This window comes from Coloeus monedula (genome assembly GCF_965178545.1).
Source record: "Coloeus monedula genome assembly, chromosome: 5".
Taxonomy (NCBI): Eukaryota; Metazoa; Chordata; class Aves; order Passeriformes; family Corvidae; genus Coloeus; species Coloeus monedula.
In genome coordinates this window covers 72,346,411-72,363,594 of record NC_138785.1, presented here as the reverse complement: position 1 = coordinate 72,363,594, position 17,184 = coordinate 72,346,411, and the positions used below count along the sequence as shown (strand labels likewise).

Below are 17,184 nucleotides of genomic sequence, written 5' to 3'. Positions count from 1 at the left end.
ATCCAGTGATCCACAAAACTGCACATTCTGATAGGAAAAAAATTGTTTTCCTGGAAAATTCCCAAGCATCCTGAATGGTTCTGTGTGGTGTTAAGAAACGTGACAGCATCAGCTGTCCATCCCATCCCTTGGGTGTAACCTCAGCCCAGACCTGAATAACCTGTCACTCTTGGATAAAGGCTCTGGCTCCCTGTCCTGGCTCCTCTGTCCCCACTGAGCTTGTTTCCATAGATTTCTGCCATGAGCATGGCTTTATCTTGTTCTCCTAAGGAAACATAACTTCCGTGAGCACCCTTTGCAAAAGTACGGAAGGGGCCTGGCTTCATCTGTGAATTTGTTCTTTACCTTCCCTTGAAGCATTTGACCAACTTCCACCAGATTTCATGGCAAGAGTCACAAATATGAAGGCTTTACAAGCTAGTGGTTGACTTGCACCAGAGTCCAATCACAAGGCACAGATCCACAGGGAATCATTAGGCATTATCAGCTTTGTGGCATATTGAACTACTTGCTCTCTCTCCACTTCTCTTTTTGCCCCTGGAGGGTGAGATTGAAGGTGCCAAAGAAGGCCCATGTGGCTGGTAAGAGGAATTTGCAGGGTTATCTCCCTTTTGCCTCCTGTTTGGGGTCTGTAGTAGCTCTCCCCAGTCCAAAGTCAGGCTGGGTCCCTTTGCTTTCCTCTCTGTATGTTGCTCTGTGGAGCAGAGAAGCTGCTCCACAATGCAGATCCTGCACTGGTCTCCAAAAGCCTCTGAAATTCGGCTGCTTTATAAGAGGAGGAGAAGTTAATTTTTCATGTTAATGTAGCACTTTTGACTGGGCTGTCCAGAGGCCTACAATGTGGAAACAACAAACATTCCTGCTTTAAAATTAATGTGCTCCTTGAAGGATCGCAGGAAGGCTCCAGGAGCAACCTGCTCACATGTTTGGAAGTCATAAGCCAGCCCTTCAGATGAAGGCTGAAAAATTCAATGAATGATGGTGTGTATGTGACTTGATAACATCTGGGTTTCTCCACTAATTGAGCAACTGCAAGGGTGGGGTTTAGGAAGGGCGATGAAGATTTGGACACTCCTGATGACAAGGTGTGAGCTGGCAATGTCCCTTGTCCTAGAAACATCTCAGGTGGCCAAAATGCATCAGCAAAGAAATGAGATGTTTTCTGGCATCTGATAAAACCTGTGAGCTCTGGCATCCAGACTCTGCCTGGGTTGTAAAATGGCCACGGTCACCACCAACAGCAAGAGTCATGAGTTGTCCACACCTACACAGGATGCCTGGAATAACCTCCAGGAATCACGTCCTACAGGGATGCCAGAGTCATTTGAGGATGGAGTCCACTCTGCTGGGAGTGTTGGGGATGACTGACACCTCCTGTCCCACCTGCATCCTTCAGGAAAGATGGACTTTGTAATGGAGCAGCAAGCTCCATGCTGCCAGCCAGGGGGATCCTTGGAGAAATCCAGGTGCTGCCAAGCCACCCTCTGACACTGCTCTTCTGGACACACAACACATCTCCTTGCACTCCTGGTTTGGAATAGGAGTCTCCTCCCCAGCCACCCAAACATGCAGCTGCAGTGCCAGAGAGGCTTTCACAACCTCCTGCGTGACAGTGGTGGACATGGGGAAGGTGATGATGTCAGGGGTGGTTGCTGCAGCAACCCCAACATCAGGGTGTGTGCACCCTTTCCAAGAATGTGGCTGTGGAGTCACAGCTGAAGTCCTCTGACAAGGTGGATAGAACATGGGGATCAGCTCAATTTTAAACCAGAAAAAGCAGGGGGAGGAGAAGTGTAGGAAAGAGCCGCAAAAGGAATTTGAGGGGGACAACGGGACTCCATGAAGGACAGTATGATTAAAGGCCTGCCCCTGCTGCTACGTGCCACCTCTGGGAATGGCCACCAGTTGACCTCAGTGCCCGTGGCATTTTGACCACCAAGCACTCGGTTTCTTGCTGAGTTGGTTTGACCAGGCAGGGAGACTGAACGGTGGAAGGAAGGCCACAGGCTGCTCTTGCACCCCTGACCTATGTTGACAGCAGAATAGAGACTATTTCATTAGAAGAGCCTTAATTAAAAAAAAACAAAAAACGAACAGGTGAGGGACCCTGCCTTGTCTCTGTCTGGGGGTTCATGGAGACGATCCCACTGGAAAGCAGAGAAAGACCATGGAGCAGCAGAGACTGGTGCTCTCTTCTCCTGGGAGGTTTGGATTTCCACTTGCAGAGTGTGGTGGGCACAGGGCACTCAGCACATGGTGGTAGAAAGCATGATTATGGATGGATGGCATTATTACGGATTATTGTGGCTGTCCCATCCCTGGAAGTGTCCAAGGCCAGGCTGGACAAGGCTTGGAGCAGCCTGGGATAGTGGAAGGTGTCCCTGCCCATGGTAGGGGGTTGGAACTAGGTGGCCTTTAAGGTCCTTTCCAACCCAAACCAGTCTGTGATTCTAAGAATATATAATTTTGTTGTCTCCTTGATGGGTCACCACAGTGACTGGTCTGGATAAATGTCTGGGGATCCCAAGGGATCCTTCTCCTGTGGGAAAAGCACCCTGGTTGCCCTTAATGTAGAAAGGTGCCAAAATTCTCTTTTGCACCTCAGGAAGAACCAGGCACAGCACTTACAAGCTGCATAGTTCAAGAAGATCTCCAGGCTCTCCCTTGGACTGCAGCCCAGAGGTGCTTTGTCTGAATTCAGTAGTGCTCTCTGATGTGTGGGATTTAGTAAAAAATAAGGACATGTATCAAATTCCCTGAGTGCAACAAGGAGAGCGGTCAGCACGTTACTGCTTCCCAACCTCACAGCTCAGTTCTGTGGAACAAAGATGTGTGCTGGAATGAGAGAGGTGGGCCAAAGGATAGGCCACCAGGCTCACCTTGATTTCAAGTCCCTCCATTCCCTTACAATTCCAGAGAATCTCCAAAGGAATTCTCTGCCTTCCAAACACACAAAGGCAACAGACTGAAAGGCCACTCTCCGAGTCTCTCCAGACTGAAAACTAATAGCCAGATAAGCTGAATATTCTTCTTTTAATTTTATTTTAATAGCCAAAACACATTGTGCAGGCAATAGATCCGATGTTTCTTGGCTACCAGGGATGATTAGATCACTATAACTATATGCTACGAGTGCTCTTGCTACAATAAATAAAGGTCAAAGGCAAGACACTTCCTGCTACTTTTGCTGACACGTGGCTGCCATTTAGTGATTCATAATCTCTACACACGGCTTGGCACACGCAGAGGATTTTTTTTTTTTTTATAGGAGCTGTTTTCCACTTGTGCAAACACAACAAAGGATTTAAAGGGACCTGCTTGAGCCACCTCCACCGCCAGCAAGATTCAGTGAAAGGTAACAAAGATAAGCAGGACCATGGGCTGTAGGTTGAGGTGTGCACAAGTGGAAGCTGATTCTCTGCTGGCTTTTAGGAGTCTTCGAGCTGAAAAAAGTTTAAAGCTATGCCTGTTTTTGACTTTTTATTGCATTTTTCTTCTGTGTGTTACAGTGCCTCGTGCAACTGCATAAACACTGATGTGTCTGAGTGGCAGAAAACAGATGCTGGGAGATAAGAAAACCTGATAGTGTTTGGGTAGGATTATGGTGGGCTCTGGTCTTCTGGTCCCCAGGCTGGGATTTAGTTGTTAGATGGACTGATGAGATTAATTTCATTATCTGGATAGGAAAAGGAAAAAAATAGTACAGGAATTAAGTGTTTTGTCATTTTGGGTCTGCTCTGTGGTTTGTACAATGTCTTGGTAGCAGGTGTACAGGGGCAATCACAAAGAGATGTGAAATGCCCTTCACATTTAGGAAGAAAATTGGGCATAAGGTGCTTGTTTCATCCATCAGGCATTCTTAGTTTTGAAGAGTTAAGTTGCATAAGATTGTGGTTATTTTGTTTGAGACAACTTTTTTTGTTTCTGTGGAAAATATCTGCAAGATTCAGACAAACCTGAAACATCAGGATGTGGAGAGCCACTGGGTATTTGGGTGTTTGTCCTGAACACAGTGAAAAGGAATGACTTTTTTAATGCACTCTCATGATTTCTCAGACTGCACTAAAAATCTGCCTTGTCTCCTATTTTGATTTGTTTCAATGACCTCATAAGATGTTTCCAGCTGGAGGTGGAGTGGGGGATGTGCATCCGTGAGCAAGTAATTCCATGAAGGATTGTCTGTTACCTTTGGTGGTTGGTCCACGTCATTTCCTTTCGGTAACTTTATTTTTCTACTGGGTATTCACGAAAAGCTCAGGGAAATAGTTTGAATTCTGTTGTTTGAGTGAATTCCCCATGCAGTCATGGAATCATAGAATCATGGAATGGTTTTAGTTGGAAAGGACCTTAAGTATCATCCTGTTCCAATCCCCAGCCATGGGCAGGGACACCTTCCACTATCCCAGGCTGCTCCAAGCCCCATCCAAACCTGGCCTTGGACACTGCCAGGGATGGAGCAGCCACAGCTTCTCTGGGCACCCTGTGCCAGGGCCTCAGCACCCTCACAGGGAAGAATTTCTTCCCAATATCCCATTTAATCTTCCCTCTTCCAGTCACTTTGGGGTTTGCATTCCAGCCCAGCTTGGAGACCACTTAGGAGAGTAAAAGCTGGGGAAGGGAAATCTGGAGCAAGTGCCTGAGTGGGAGCCTTGCAGTGCGTGGTCCTCCTGACTGAATCATGCTGCTGATGTCATTTATTAGAGCTGTTTCCTGCTGAGGAAGAGACTCAGCACCACACAGGTCTCCAGCCACTGCTGGCACACTCCGGAGCAGTGAATCACTGGTGCTGTTTGTTGAGCTGAGTCACTTGCGTGGACAGAGACCTCACAGAAAATATTCCTTGGTGAACAAACTACTCCAGCAACTCAGTAAAAAAATTCCAGGTTCTCTTTTGGTGTCCTTTGCCTGATGAAAGGAGAATTTTTCTCAGTGGAATATCTCTGCTCCGAGGTGGTGTCTGGGTGCAGAGTGACCTGTGTTTCCAGCTGGCAGAACAAAGGCAGGGATCGTGTTTGAAGGCTGTTTGTTCAGCGTCCCAGTAACAGGACTTTGGGCACCTGGAAAGTTTGGCAAGCAAAACCTGTATTTCATGATCTTTTTTTTTTCTTTTCTTTTCTTCTGAAGACTAGAGAAACAGAGAGAAAAAAAAGGTTTCATATTTTTTTCCTTTCAACAAAAAAGGAAATTGTGCAAGGAGGGGGAAAAAATTGTTCCAAGGCCAAATTGTCATCTGCTCACTTAAATATTGGCTCAGATGAGATAAGTAAAAGAAGAACTGAAGGAGCACACAAAGGATGTCTGGAAAATCCTGTGTTCAAGGAACAGGGTAGTGAAGGAACAGCCAGCCACTGTCTTGGCTCTACAGGAACTAGTGGCCAGCAAACAAAATTAGTGGGATACCTCCACGAACGTGGGTGCTCATGCAATGGGTAGCTGGGCTGTAAACAGCTTTCTGAAGGATACTGTGGGTACAAGAAGGTTCAGGAGGTAAATGGGCAAGTGAGAAATGATGGAATTTATTGAGAGATACCTTCTGGGATTTACTAAGTAGATAAATCCCACCAGGCTCAGGACGTCCCTTGAGCTGAATATAAAAAAGAGCTTTGGGGAGATGTGTTTTATGTGTTTGACCCAATCTCAAGCCACTGCTTGTGGCCACTGGTTTTATTTTTTTTCATTGTTTTAACCTGAAGCAGCAGGAAGCAAAATGAGTTTGGCCACCAAAGCCACTGCACCTTGTGCCCTGTGATCAGAGTTGAGGTCAGCATCCCTAGGCACATGGGGCAAGAAAGTGTCCTTTACATAGGAAATCCCAGGTATGAGGTGCCCCAAATGCTATCAGAGAGCACCTTATGAGGATGCTCAGCTTTGTCTGGCATTTCCTTTTTCAAGTCCCTTCCTACCTTCATCTGCACCAGCCAAAGCAGCTTCCCAAGCTGGATGGAGCCTGAGCACTGTGGCTCTTTTTATTCTCCTAATGTGTCCCAGCAACACTGGGCAGCCAGCCTGGCATTTTGACTGAGATTTTAAAGGCTTGCTATTACCAATTCCCCTTTTCCATTTCTCTCCCAGCAACACTGGGTAATTTCACCATTTTTTTTTTTGGTTAAACCCTTGTTTTGCCCTTCCTTTGGGGATTGGGACAAGGGACATAGTTCCTCAAGCATGATTTGGGTGCCAGATCCCTGCTAGCGCCCATCACCAGCTGCAGTGTGCTGCTACCTCTCTCCTTCCCCACCTCAGAGCCAGGCAAACACATTCTGTTCTTTTGGGATTATATCCTAGAGATCTGAATGTCACAGCAGGCTGTGCAGTTTTAACACAGGAAACATTTGTGCCTGCTATTTAAGACAAATAAGTTGCTTGTGTTTCCCTGGGAACCAGCCCGTCAATCGAGTTCACTTGACTCCCCTGTTATTAAAATAAAATGTGAAAGAGTGAATGGATATATTGCAAGTTGTGGAAGGGCAAAAATGCTATCTGGGAGTGTTTTGTATCCAAAATACACATCCTTATGTAAAGAAGGAGTGTTTTTTCAGCTTTTTCAGATGGATTGCTGTTCTTTTGGGTTACTTTTGCTGGCAGTGTTGTGTCTTCACACACAGAACTTGGAGCTGACTGTAAAAAAAACCCCTGTGGCTCAGCAGTTGTTGTATTACGTCCATGTGCAGGTTATACACAACAATTGCTCCCCAGGCCCCTTGGCACTGCTTTCCTGGCTGCCTGTGGCTGTACCAAGCCTGTGTTCTTTATTACACCTCTTAGGCCGTTCCTTCCTCTCCACCCCAGGACTGTTTTCGTGCCTCGTTTTGTGCGGGTTTAGACGAGGGTTTATCTTTAAGACCTGCCACTCCGAGAGATGGCAGGTTATCCGTGGGGCAAGGCTATTTTTAGGGAGCGCAGTGCCAGGATGGCTCACAGCTCTTGGCAGTGAACACGTGCAGAACACAAAGGCAGCCTCTGTGCTGAGGGCTGCAGAACTCGGCATCCTCAGGAGCTGGGAGCCAGGCACGGGCAGGGAGCAGGGCACGGCAGGGAAACGCAGCTGCTCTGGGCAGGGAAAAGGGGTGAGAGCTGTGAGGAGGCTGCTGTGGGCACCGCAGTGCCAAGGTAGAGGAGGGGAGGCAGGGAGTGCAGAGGCTGGGATGGAAACAGGGGAGGTTCTCAGGATCATTCCCAGGCTTTTGCAGGTATCAGCCCTTGGCTTTTAAAGGGAAACGCCCAAACCAGCCACAAATTTTCTGGAAGAGGGATGTATTGTCTGAAACACCTGGCCACTGCTGGAGATCCAAAACAAGACTCGCAGGACGAGTTTGCATTTTTCCACCGTGCTTTCCTCTACCTGCTGTGAGATAAAGGCAGGCGCTGCGCTGCTGTCAGCGGCAAAGCCTTCTCCCAGATTTCCACATTCAACCCTTTCCTTTGCAGCTGCCAAATTTTCATTTCCTGGATTCTTTTTGTGCTCAGAAGAGTTTAAGTGATTGTGGTTTCATGCAACCTGTGCTGAATTGTCGACAAAGATGTGTAAATGTTCACAGCTGCTTTCACAAGAAGGCATGTTGGGTGAGATAAGACTGAATCTCCTGGGAATAACTTGTGAAGGATGTGCTAGAGGTGCACAAAATAGTGATAAATTGCTGAGAATTCAGCTGTTCATTGTGTCACACAATAAAAGAAAAAAAGAAAAAAAAAATAAAAGAACGTGAGAGCATGGAGGGCTGGAGCACTTCTATGAAGAAAGGCTGAGAGAGCTGGGGGTGTTCACCTGGAGGAGTCTCCAGCAACAACTTAGAGCCCCTTCCAGTGCCTGAAGGGGTTCCAGGAGAGCTGGAGAGGGACTTGGGAAAACGGCCTGGAGGGACAGGACAAGGGAGAATGGCTTCCCACTGCCAGAAGGCAGGGATGGATGGGATACTGGGAAGGAACTGTTCCCTGTGAGGCTGGGGAGGCCCTGGCACAGGGTGCCCAGAGAAGCTGTGGCTGCCCCTGGATCCCTGGAAGTGTCCAAGGCCAGGTAGGATGGGGCTTGGAGCAGCCTGGGATAGTGGAAGGTGTCCCTGCCCATGGTAGTGGGATTGGAACAGGATGATCTTTCAGGTCCCTACCAATCCAAACCATTCCATGAGTCCATGATTCTACGATGAATGAAAATAGCCAGCTCCCTACAAATCAAAGGAGTGCCATTGATACTATTCCTTGATGCATCATCAATATTTAGCTGAGGAGAGCAGACCAACTCATGGAAACAAAATCCAAAGAAGGTTATTAAATAGAGAGAAACCCACAAAGTTCTTGAGGAGAAAATAACTGGGAGCTGAGAGTGGTGAGTTCTGTTCTCCCACTTGTGGAGACTCAGGTTGTTCCCTGGCCAGCACACAGGTGTGTGTCGGAGATACTGCCCCCTTTTAACCTGCTTTCTGCCTGTGATCCAGGGAAAGCATTTCCAATTTTCCTCATCCAAGTGAAACCAAAAGGGCACTTTAGGTACAAGAACTCACAGAAATGGAATCATGAAGGATTTTTAAATTTAGCAGAGAGAAATTTGTGGTGAGAATAAGTATCTGGGACTTGGAGCTTGACAGATATAAGGCAGACACAGCAGCACATTTCAAGCTTTCAGGGTGTGTGCTTGCTACACCAATTTATTGAGGATTGCTAAGGATCTTCCACACATGGATTTTTTCCCCATTGTTGGATTGGATACTTTTCTCAGCAGCTATATCCTTCCAGAAATCCATGTAGGAAAGTGTTAAAGCCTGTAGCTCTCAGGATATTAGAAGAAATTACTGCTTGAGCAGTGTCATTCTGGAAATCACCTTCCTAGAAGGAAGTAAGGAAGAACAAACCTGTGAGGGGAATTTCTCCTCCTCACCTGGACTAGTTTTATTTCTAACCACAAAGGTGAGCTGGGTGGTTGTTCTGTGCCCAGATTGTTCATCATCACAGGGAAATATTTATGAGAGAGCTCCCTGTCACTTGAACAGCCTGTCAAATGATGACTGAATAGCAAAGGTCATTGTTACTCATTCCTGTGAACTGCTGCAGCTACACTGGGATGACTGGAAGGTCACAAAGGCTTTTTTAGCAAAGGGCACACTCTCTGAGGTGACGTTTGAAACTGCCTGTAGCCTGAATATACTTTCAAAGGGAGGCTACTGGGCTTTCAGGTTCCCTTTGTAGTCTTGGTAAAATCTTTTATTGACTTATTGTCAGGGGATTGTGAGGAAAAGGGGAAAAACACCCACAAGAGGAGATACTGTTTGATCTCTGCCCTTCCTGGTTGTGCTTGTGATCCTCAGCCTTGCTTCAGATAAAATTTCTGGTGGAATTTTGTATTTATGTTAGCATGCTTCTGTCTCCTGCACCGGACGTGGGTTTGGTTTTTCTCCTGGGAATGTATGTTTTTGTTTGACTGCTCAAGTGTTCCTCAAGTGGGTGAATGAATCATGGAAATTCTGTATTGCGGACGGATGGAAAGATAATAAAGCATTAAATGTAGGCCCTCATGGTAAGTTTGCTTTGCCTACTTTGCAGGTAAAAGGGATTAGTCTTTCTCCAGTAAACAAACAGTGTAGAGGATGGAAAAGCCAGCTGGGCTGTTTGGAGTTGCTGCAGTTATTTAACACAGGCGTTTTCAGACTGTACATGGTGTCCTGCTTGGGGAAGCACAAGTGGCTTTGTCACTGTGCGTCACCCTGCCCAGAGCAGGAGCCAAAATCAGCGCCCATGTACCCTTAGGACAATGATTCCTGGGTTAGAAAACAGGACCCTCCTGTTCTGAGCTACACATTTTCTGTTTGAGTTATATTTTAACTTCATGAGGTCCTGCCAGATGTCAGTGTGTGAGTGGATCCCCCAAAAACTTGAGCCAAACTCATGAGGCCTTTTCACTGCAGACACCCTCTGAATATCAAAGCCAAATCTCAGCAAGAGTGGGCAACCTCTGAAGCACAGCACACCCTGTGGCTCATATCAGGTGTCTTTGTACTGAGATTCCTGACTTCAAGTAGATAACAGCACTTTTCCCAAGATTTTTACATCTGATGATGAAAAATGCTCCACGAGAACAGTAAAAGGCAAAACCTTTTCATACCAAACTGCAGGAATGTGGTGTTTTGGAGCACAGAGGGGTACTCTGTGCTGCCTGTTTTTATTTGCCACTCCTGCTCTCTTTTTCAGGCAGATGGATCTTTATCTCCCTAAAAAAAGCTTCACGCCAGGCTTAATGATCATCTCACCTGACAGTTCTAGGAATGGGGCATTATGTTGGTCAATAGGAATCTAGAGAACAATCACTTAATGGCTTTAAGTCATTATTTTGCTTGGCAGAAAATAAAAAAAGCAGCATCAAGCCATCCAATAGATTGCCTTGGCCAGAAGTACAGCTTCATGTAGTGCCCAGGTCCCCTCCCACCCTCCATGTGCCCACCATGAGCTCTCCTGATTTGTTTTCTGGAATTCCTTCCCCACCTGAAGGGAAGTTGAAGGACATGAGACCTGAGCTATTTCTGTCCATTCTGTGGTGCAAAAAACCCTTCCAGAAAGAGACCTTCCAGGCAATCATTCATTTTTCTTTCTCCACATCGATTATGTCTTTGGATTGCAGCTCTTGGCAATCTTTTCAGGTGTGTTGCACAAGGAGGTCTTTCTCCTCCCTAGTTTTTAGGTTAGGCTCTCCAGACTTTTACCATTCACTCTACATTTCATTCATAAACCTGTCCTTCATGAGTTCTTCCCAGGAAGATGCTTTATTCACTGTGTGAATAAACAAAACAAATGTCTCATAGAGCTCATAGAAAACAAATGTCAAAGGCACAAAAAGTGCTGATTTTAGGATTTCATCAAATGTCCTTGGGACTACTGTCTGCACAAGGCACCAGCCTCAGTCATATCTGTCAATTCCTCTTCCTTAGTGCATTGAACACTGTATTAAATATGGGCTTGCAAGGCATTTTAGCTTTATTTTCCCACAGGTAATTGCATTTTCGTGTACCCTCAAAACACCTCAGCTCCTTAGGGCTGGCTCTGTTGCCAAATTTAAACTGGAGAAAGAGGGTAGAGCCCAGGGGACTCCTAATACCCAGAGCTTTCTAGATTTAGTTCAAATCCTTCACACTGCAGCCAAGTGAGCTCAGAGCTGGTGCAGCCCTGCAACAGGGTTGTTTATTTGCTGTGGAGGAAATAGAAGTGCCATTCAGCAGGAATTGGCTCACCGGCTTTCCCAGCTGCTGGATGACAAGCATCCCTCATGGGTCAGCTTCTCTGTGGGAACAGGGGGGCACCAGTCTGTCCTTTATGGCTCCTCCTTGGCTCCGAACAAACACAGCCTGGATTAGAGGCAGCCCTGAGGGGCAGGTGCTGCTCTGTGAGATGCTGAGGACTCCAGGAAGGAAATCCTGGCTTCCCCTCCATCCTCTCCAGATAGGTACCTCCAAGCTGGACCATCAAACTGTCTCTATTTCCTTATCACCTCGGACTTTGTCCGGTCTGGTGGGAAAGGCTGCTCTTACCAGCCAACATAACCAACCTCGTTGCCAATTCCTTTCTTTCCAGATATAGCTGGGTAAAACAGGGATATGGCTCATTTCCCTGAAGTCCTTTAATTTGCAAAGCTCTGCTTCCATCTGTAGGCTTGGTGGTGACCCAACGCTGAGGCTGTGAGGCACAGGTGGGAGGGCAGAGCCCACCACCAGCCACAGGCTGGCTCCTGTGGTGTGCTGGATGGGGACAGCTGTCCCAATGGCTGGCAGGCTCACAAACCTCATCCCAAACAGTGTGTGGCCACAGAATCATAGAATATCCTTAGTTGGAAAGGATTCACAAGGATCAACCAGTCCAGCTTCTGGCCGCTCTGGCACATGACACCCCAACAATCCCACCCTGTGCCTAAGAGGGTTGTCTGAATGCTCCTGGAGCTCTGGCAGCCTTGGGGCCGTGCCCATTCCCTGGGGAGCCTGTTCAGTGCCCCAGCACCCTCTGGGGGAAGAATCTCTTCCTAATACCCAACTAAACCCCACCTGACACAGCTCCAGCCATTCCCTTGGGTCCTGTCACTGTCACAGAGAGCAGAGATCAGAGCTGTGTCTCCACTTCCCCTTGCAAGGATACTGCAGACCATGGTGAGGTCTCTCTTCAGTGTCCAGCTGAACAAACCAAGGGACCTCAGCCACTCCTTGTATGGCTTTCCCTCTAGACCCTTCCCCAATTTCATGCTGTTCCTTTGGATGCTCCCTAATAGCTTCATATACTTCTTATATTGTCCCTTGTCCTATACTGATTGTCAAACACTGCAGTGGCTTCAGCATCTGGGTGCTCCGAGGGGCTTTGAAGGGTTTTGAGTCCAGTGGTGATGGCAGCGGTGAAGGGCAGTCTGGGAAGCTCAAGGTCTGGAAGAAAACAGCCTGCAAACACTGTATATATGACACTGAAAAGTTTGCACAGTTGTCTGATATCTGATGAAGCTGGGAAACCCAAATCCACGTTATTCTTGCTGTTTTCCCCAGATGTTTCGGCTGGCTCAGCAACCTCAGCCCAGCCGTGCAGGTGCAAACCTCTGGCAGGCAGCTGAGCGTGTTTTATAAAATCTTAAAATGCTTGAAGGCAGCGTGCAGACATGACTGATTTCCATCCAAGGCGCAGTCTTTCCTCCAGACTTTCCCTCCAGGCATCCAAAAGCAATTTCAGCCAGCATTTAATGGGAAGGCTGCGGGATGTCTGAGTGTTCCAGCTCCACGGTGGACGCGCATCCCGTGAGTTACACATTGCTCAATCCTGGTCACAAACTTTTTTTTGGAAAGAAGCTGTAATTTAATAAAATCTGTGTTTACAGGGCTGCTTCTTGGAGAGGAGGCTTTTACCCTGCAGCTGCATGAAAGGCAACAAATTCAGAAGGAGCAGAGACATCTTGCTCTGCTTTTGGGCTCTGAGTGCCATCTCCCAGATTGTGACACTGGAATTGGATTTTTTTTTGGCTTACCCCTCCATTTGGAAAACGTCTCCATGGTAGAATCTCTGTGCCCAGAGTCATTTAAGACTATTTTTATTAAATACAGAATTGCAGAATGGTTTGGGCTGGAAGGAACATTAAACATCATTCAGTTTCAATCCCCTGCCATGGGCAGGGACACCTTCCACTAGACCAGGTTGCTCAGAGCTTTGTCCAACCTGGTCTTGAAAATTTCCAGGGATGGGGTGTCCAATATACATTTAGTATATGTATACATATATATATGTATATATATGTATGTATAAAAATATGTGTATTATCGTATATATAGTGTATATATATGTATTATGTATACATGTATTTACATTGCATACACATTATATATTATAGTGTTTATATATATATATATTGGAGAAGATCCTTTGCTAGTTTTTAAGGGTCTTTCAGCTGAAAAAAGTTTAAAATTACGCCTATTTTTGATTTTTTTATATAACATTTTTTTTCAGTGTATCAGACTGCCTAGTGCAACTGCATGAACACTGCTATCAACGAGTGGCAGAAACCAGATGGTGAGAGATAAGAAAGTGTGACGGTGTTTGGGTAGGATTGTGGTGGGCTGTGTTTTTCTGGTCCACAAGCTGGGCTTTAATTGTGAGGTGGACCCTGATGAGATTAATTTCATTGTCTGGACAGGAATAGGAAAAAAAATTGTTCAGGAATTAAGTTATTTTCCACGCTGGGTCTGCTCCGTCGTTTGGCGAACGCCCCGGAGCAAGGGTATCAAAGCAGCCTTGAACTACAGCGCCAACCGCAAAAGGTGAAAAAGACCCGTCCCGCTTAGGAAGGAAATGAGGTTTAATGCGCTTCTTTCACCGAACAGGTGAAACACAGCCATAGAGTTTCACGTTCCAAGTTGCACAAGATCACGAGCGGGGCGGAGGAAGCGCCGAAGGAGGCGGAGGCGGAGAAGGGGAAAGAGGAGGAGGCGGAGGCGGGGGATGCTCGAGGCGGAGCCGGGGCGGGCCGCAGGGGAGGCGGCTGGAAAACAGGCCGGCGCTGGTTCTCGGCCCGCAGTGCCCGCAGCCGCCGCTCAGCCGCGCCGGGAGCCGCTCAGCCGCGGGAGGCAGCGAGGCGAGAGCCGGGCGGGCGCCCCGACCCCGACAGTCCCCTCCGGCACCGCACAGAGAGGTACGCGGCGGGCGGCGGCCCGGGTCCCCTCGCAGGGTCCCCTCGCAGGGTCCCCTCGGCCCCCTCAGCCGGCACCTGCGGCGGGAGGGCCGGTGCCGCCTCGGCGGGGCTGCCCGGCTCGGTCCCCGCACGCAGCGCCCGAGGGGCCCGGGCAGCGGCGGGGAGAGGGCGGGGGGCTTTGTCTGAGGGTACAGAGCCGGGACCCGTCCCACACACCCACCTCACTAAGCCGCTCTAGGGGCCGTTCCCAGTGCCCCGTCCCACACACCTGCCCGAGGGGCCGTTCCCAGTGCTCCATCGCACACACCCACCTCCCCGAACCATTCCGGGGTCCTTCCCTGTGCCCCGTCCCATACACCTGCCCGAGGGGCCGTTCCCTGTGCCCCATCCCAAACACCACCCTGAGGGTTCAGCCCGGTGCCCCATCCCACACACGATCCCGGAGGAACCAGCCCTGTGCCCCATCCCACACACACCACCCTGAGGGGCCGTTCCCCGTGCCCCGTCCCACAATCCCACCTCTCCAAACCACTCCCTGTGCCCCATCGCACACACCCCGAACCACCCCAGGAATTTGCTGACCCTCATTCCTCGGTCCCTTGACACCCCAACCCAGGTGCAGAGCAGGTGTCATCCCTACCGCTGTTTTTGGGGACGGTGGGAGAAAGGATCGCTCTCTCGGCTGAGGGCAGGACACTCATGGTTGTGCTGGGATTTTGGGGTGGCTGGGGTGGTTTTTTTCCCCTCCGAGTGTTGATGTCAGTGTATCTCCCGCATGTGACACGGGTCCGCGCGTGCCTCCGCATTCCCCGCCTCGGCGTTCCCGGTGATGACACGACGAGGAGAGGTTAAGTGGGGAAGTCACCGTGGTGGGGATGTGAATGACGAGCGGTGAAGACTCACTCGCAGCTTGTTTGTGTATCTGGTGTTTTCTTGTTTATACAAAGCTGTTACAATACCGGGGGCTTGGCGGTTCACACACCGATCTGGTGTTTTCAGTCGAATCCATTGACTCCTTCGGAATTGCTCCGTCTTTGAGATCGGTGTGATAGATGAGGGATTAGTGCTGGATGCCGGGTAGTGAAATGCATAAAGCCAATTGTCAGCAAACCTGACCTCACAACAAAGCTTTTATTTACATCCTCAGCCCCAGACACAGAGGTGCTCTGCTGCATCCTTGCTGTGCTCATCCCAAAAAATGCTTTCTGTGGATTATAGACACGTTGTCTCAAACCTAGTGCTAGGACCAGCTGTAATTGCCTGATATAGTAGATGTAAACACGAGCTTTACATAAAAGTGAAACCATATGTATCAGCTAACACACATCCACTCTGTGATCCTACACAAACAAAGTCGAGCCCAGAGCCCTGTCCTTAGCTCACCCTGTTGATCCACTTTTCCCGTAGTCTGTACGACGCAGTCCTGTTCCCAGAGTTACCAGACAGGTTTAGTGGAGAACAAGAAATCAGCCCAGGAGCATTTCTGTGTGTTGTGCAAGAATGCTGTTATGTTCTCAGTCCTTTACAGATGTTGTTTTATTGACTTAGTGATAACACTTTGCTCTCCTAGGTCCTTTTCCCTTTCCAGATTGTTAGGCCAGCACTTACTAATCTTTTATGGCACTGCTGTGGAACAGATGTACCGTGTTTTTTAAGGAATAGCAAACTCTGTGGTTTCAGCTGGCTTTGCCTCTTAAAATAAAGCAGCACTGCCTTTCCCTTGTGCCACTGTTGTGGAGTGGGTAGCTGGACTAGGAAGCCTATTTGGATGACTACTGAGCTGGCAAAAATCCAACAGGCTTGGGTCTGACTCAGTGCCTGGATCCAAATAATTGTGTGGCTGGTCAAATGTTTACCTGGGCATCTTTGAGTTTGGAGCAGCATCCAGCTGGTATTTTGGCTAAGCTGTGTATGGAAAGGGGTGTACAGGTCTGAGACTTTGAAGTCCTGAAAATGCTGGCTGCTGTTGGGGGCTGCAGTCCTTTCTTTATCCCCTTCCATCCTTTGGCTCGTGGAACAGTGGCTCTGGAGCTGTTCCACTTTGTGCCATGCTTCTCTGGAATGCTGGAGTGTGTGGCTGGAACACCACAAACACACTGCAAGTGGCCTGGGATCCCGTGTCCTCAGTCCTGGGATCTCATGTCCTCGGCCCTGCTGCAAGCACTTGTGGTTGTCTCTCTGGTTTGAGCTGGAGGGGCTTGCTCCTGTTGTGTCTCCCCCACCAAAAAGTGCCTGAGTGCTGTCATGAGTTAGCTGTGGCGTCTCTGAAACCCAGTGTTTTCCTGGGATGGAGGAATCTCAGTTGACTTGGTGGCACTGGAGGGGTTAAGGTAGAGTTTGGAGAGCTCTGTCAGATTGTTAACATTCCTTACAAACAGGAGACTTGGTGGTTTCTGGGCTCCCTACAGCATCTAAGAGGTGTGATGGTGCTTTTACTGACCTCCACCTTAGCCAAGTAATGTAATTTGGGTTTTTCTCATTCTTCCATCCTCAAAAGTTATCAGACCCCTGCCCATCTCTGCCTCAGAAGCCTGGGGGAGTATTCCTGCATCCTGCTGCCAGCTTCAGGAGTGTATCTGCTTGTCTCTCAACCCCCCTTCCAATATTTCATGTTTTCTGTTCCCATCATCCTGCTGAAAAATAATCCCTTCTAATCAAATCTGAGGTTCTCCAACTAAATTCCTGCTGGCCCAGGTGAGTGTCTAAGGAAAACTGTGATGCTGACTTCTGAAGTATGTGGATTTACTTTGTATGATAGGGTTATACAAAAAAGAGATATTATTTTCTCTGTTCTTTTTACAAATATTAAAACGCAGCCTGCTGTGTTTCACAAATCTCACCGCTGTCTCCTTCTCTCAGTAATTGTAATTAACAGACCAGAAAATGGAAAAATGTAGAAATACCCTTTCCCACAGGCCACAAACATTAGTCCTCTCCAGAAGTTAATGAAGTCGTCTATGGAAATTAAATAACTTTTTTTTTTTGGTTCTGTTGGTGAGCTAAAACATTGTGTCAGAGTGGTAAATAATAAATAAAAGAGCTGTAACGAT

The 17,184-nt window shown here is 48.0% G+C and overlaps 1 protein-coding gene across 2 annotated transcripts in view; it reads left to right on the top strand.

The window, feature by feature from the left end:
• Positions 1-14,005: 14,005 nt before the first annotated feature.
• The window catches only part of SMOX (spermine oxidase), a 49,769-nt gene continuing 46,590 nt past the window's right edge, over positions 14,006-17,184 (top strand). For both annotated transcript variants that reach the window (XM_082281303.1, XM_082281305.1), the window contains exon 1: positions 14,006-14,134. The gene's annotated coding sequence lies outside the window, so the exon portion shown is untranslated. The remainder of the gene's footprint in view (positions 14,135-17,184) is intronic.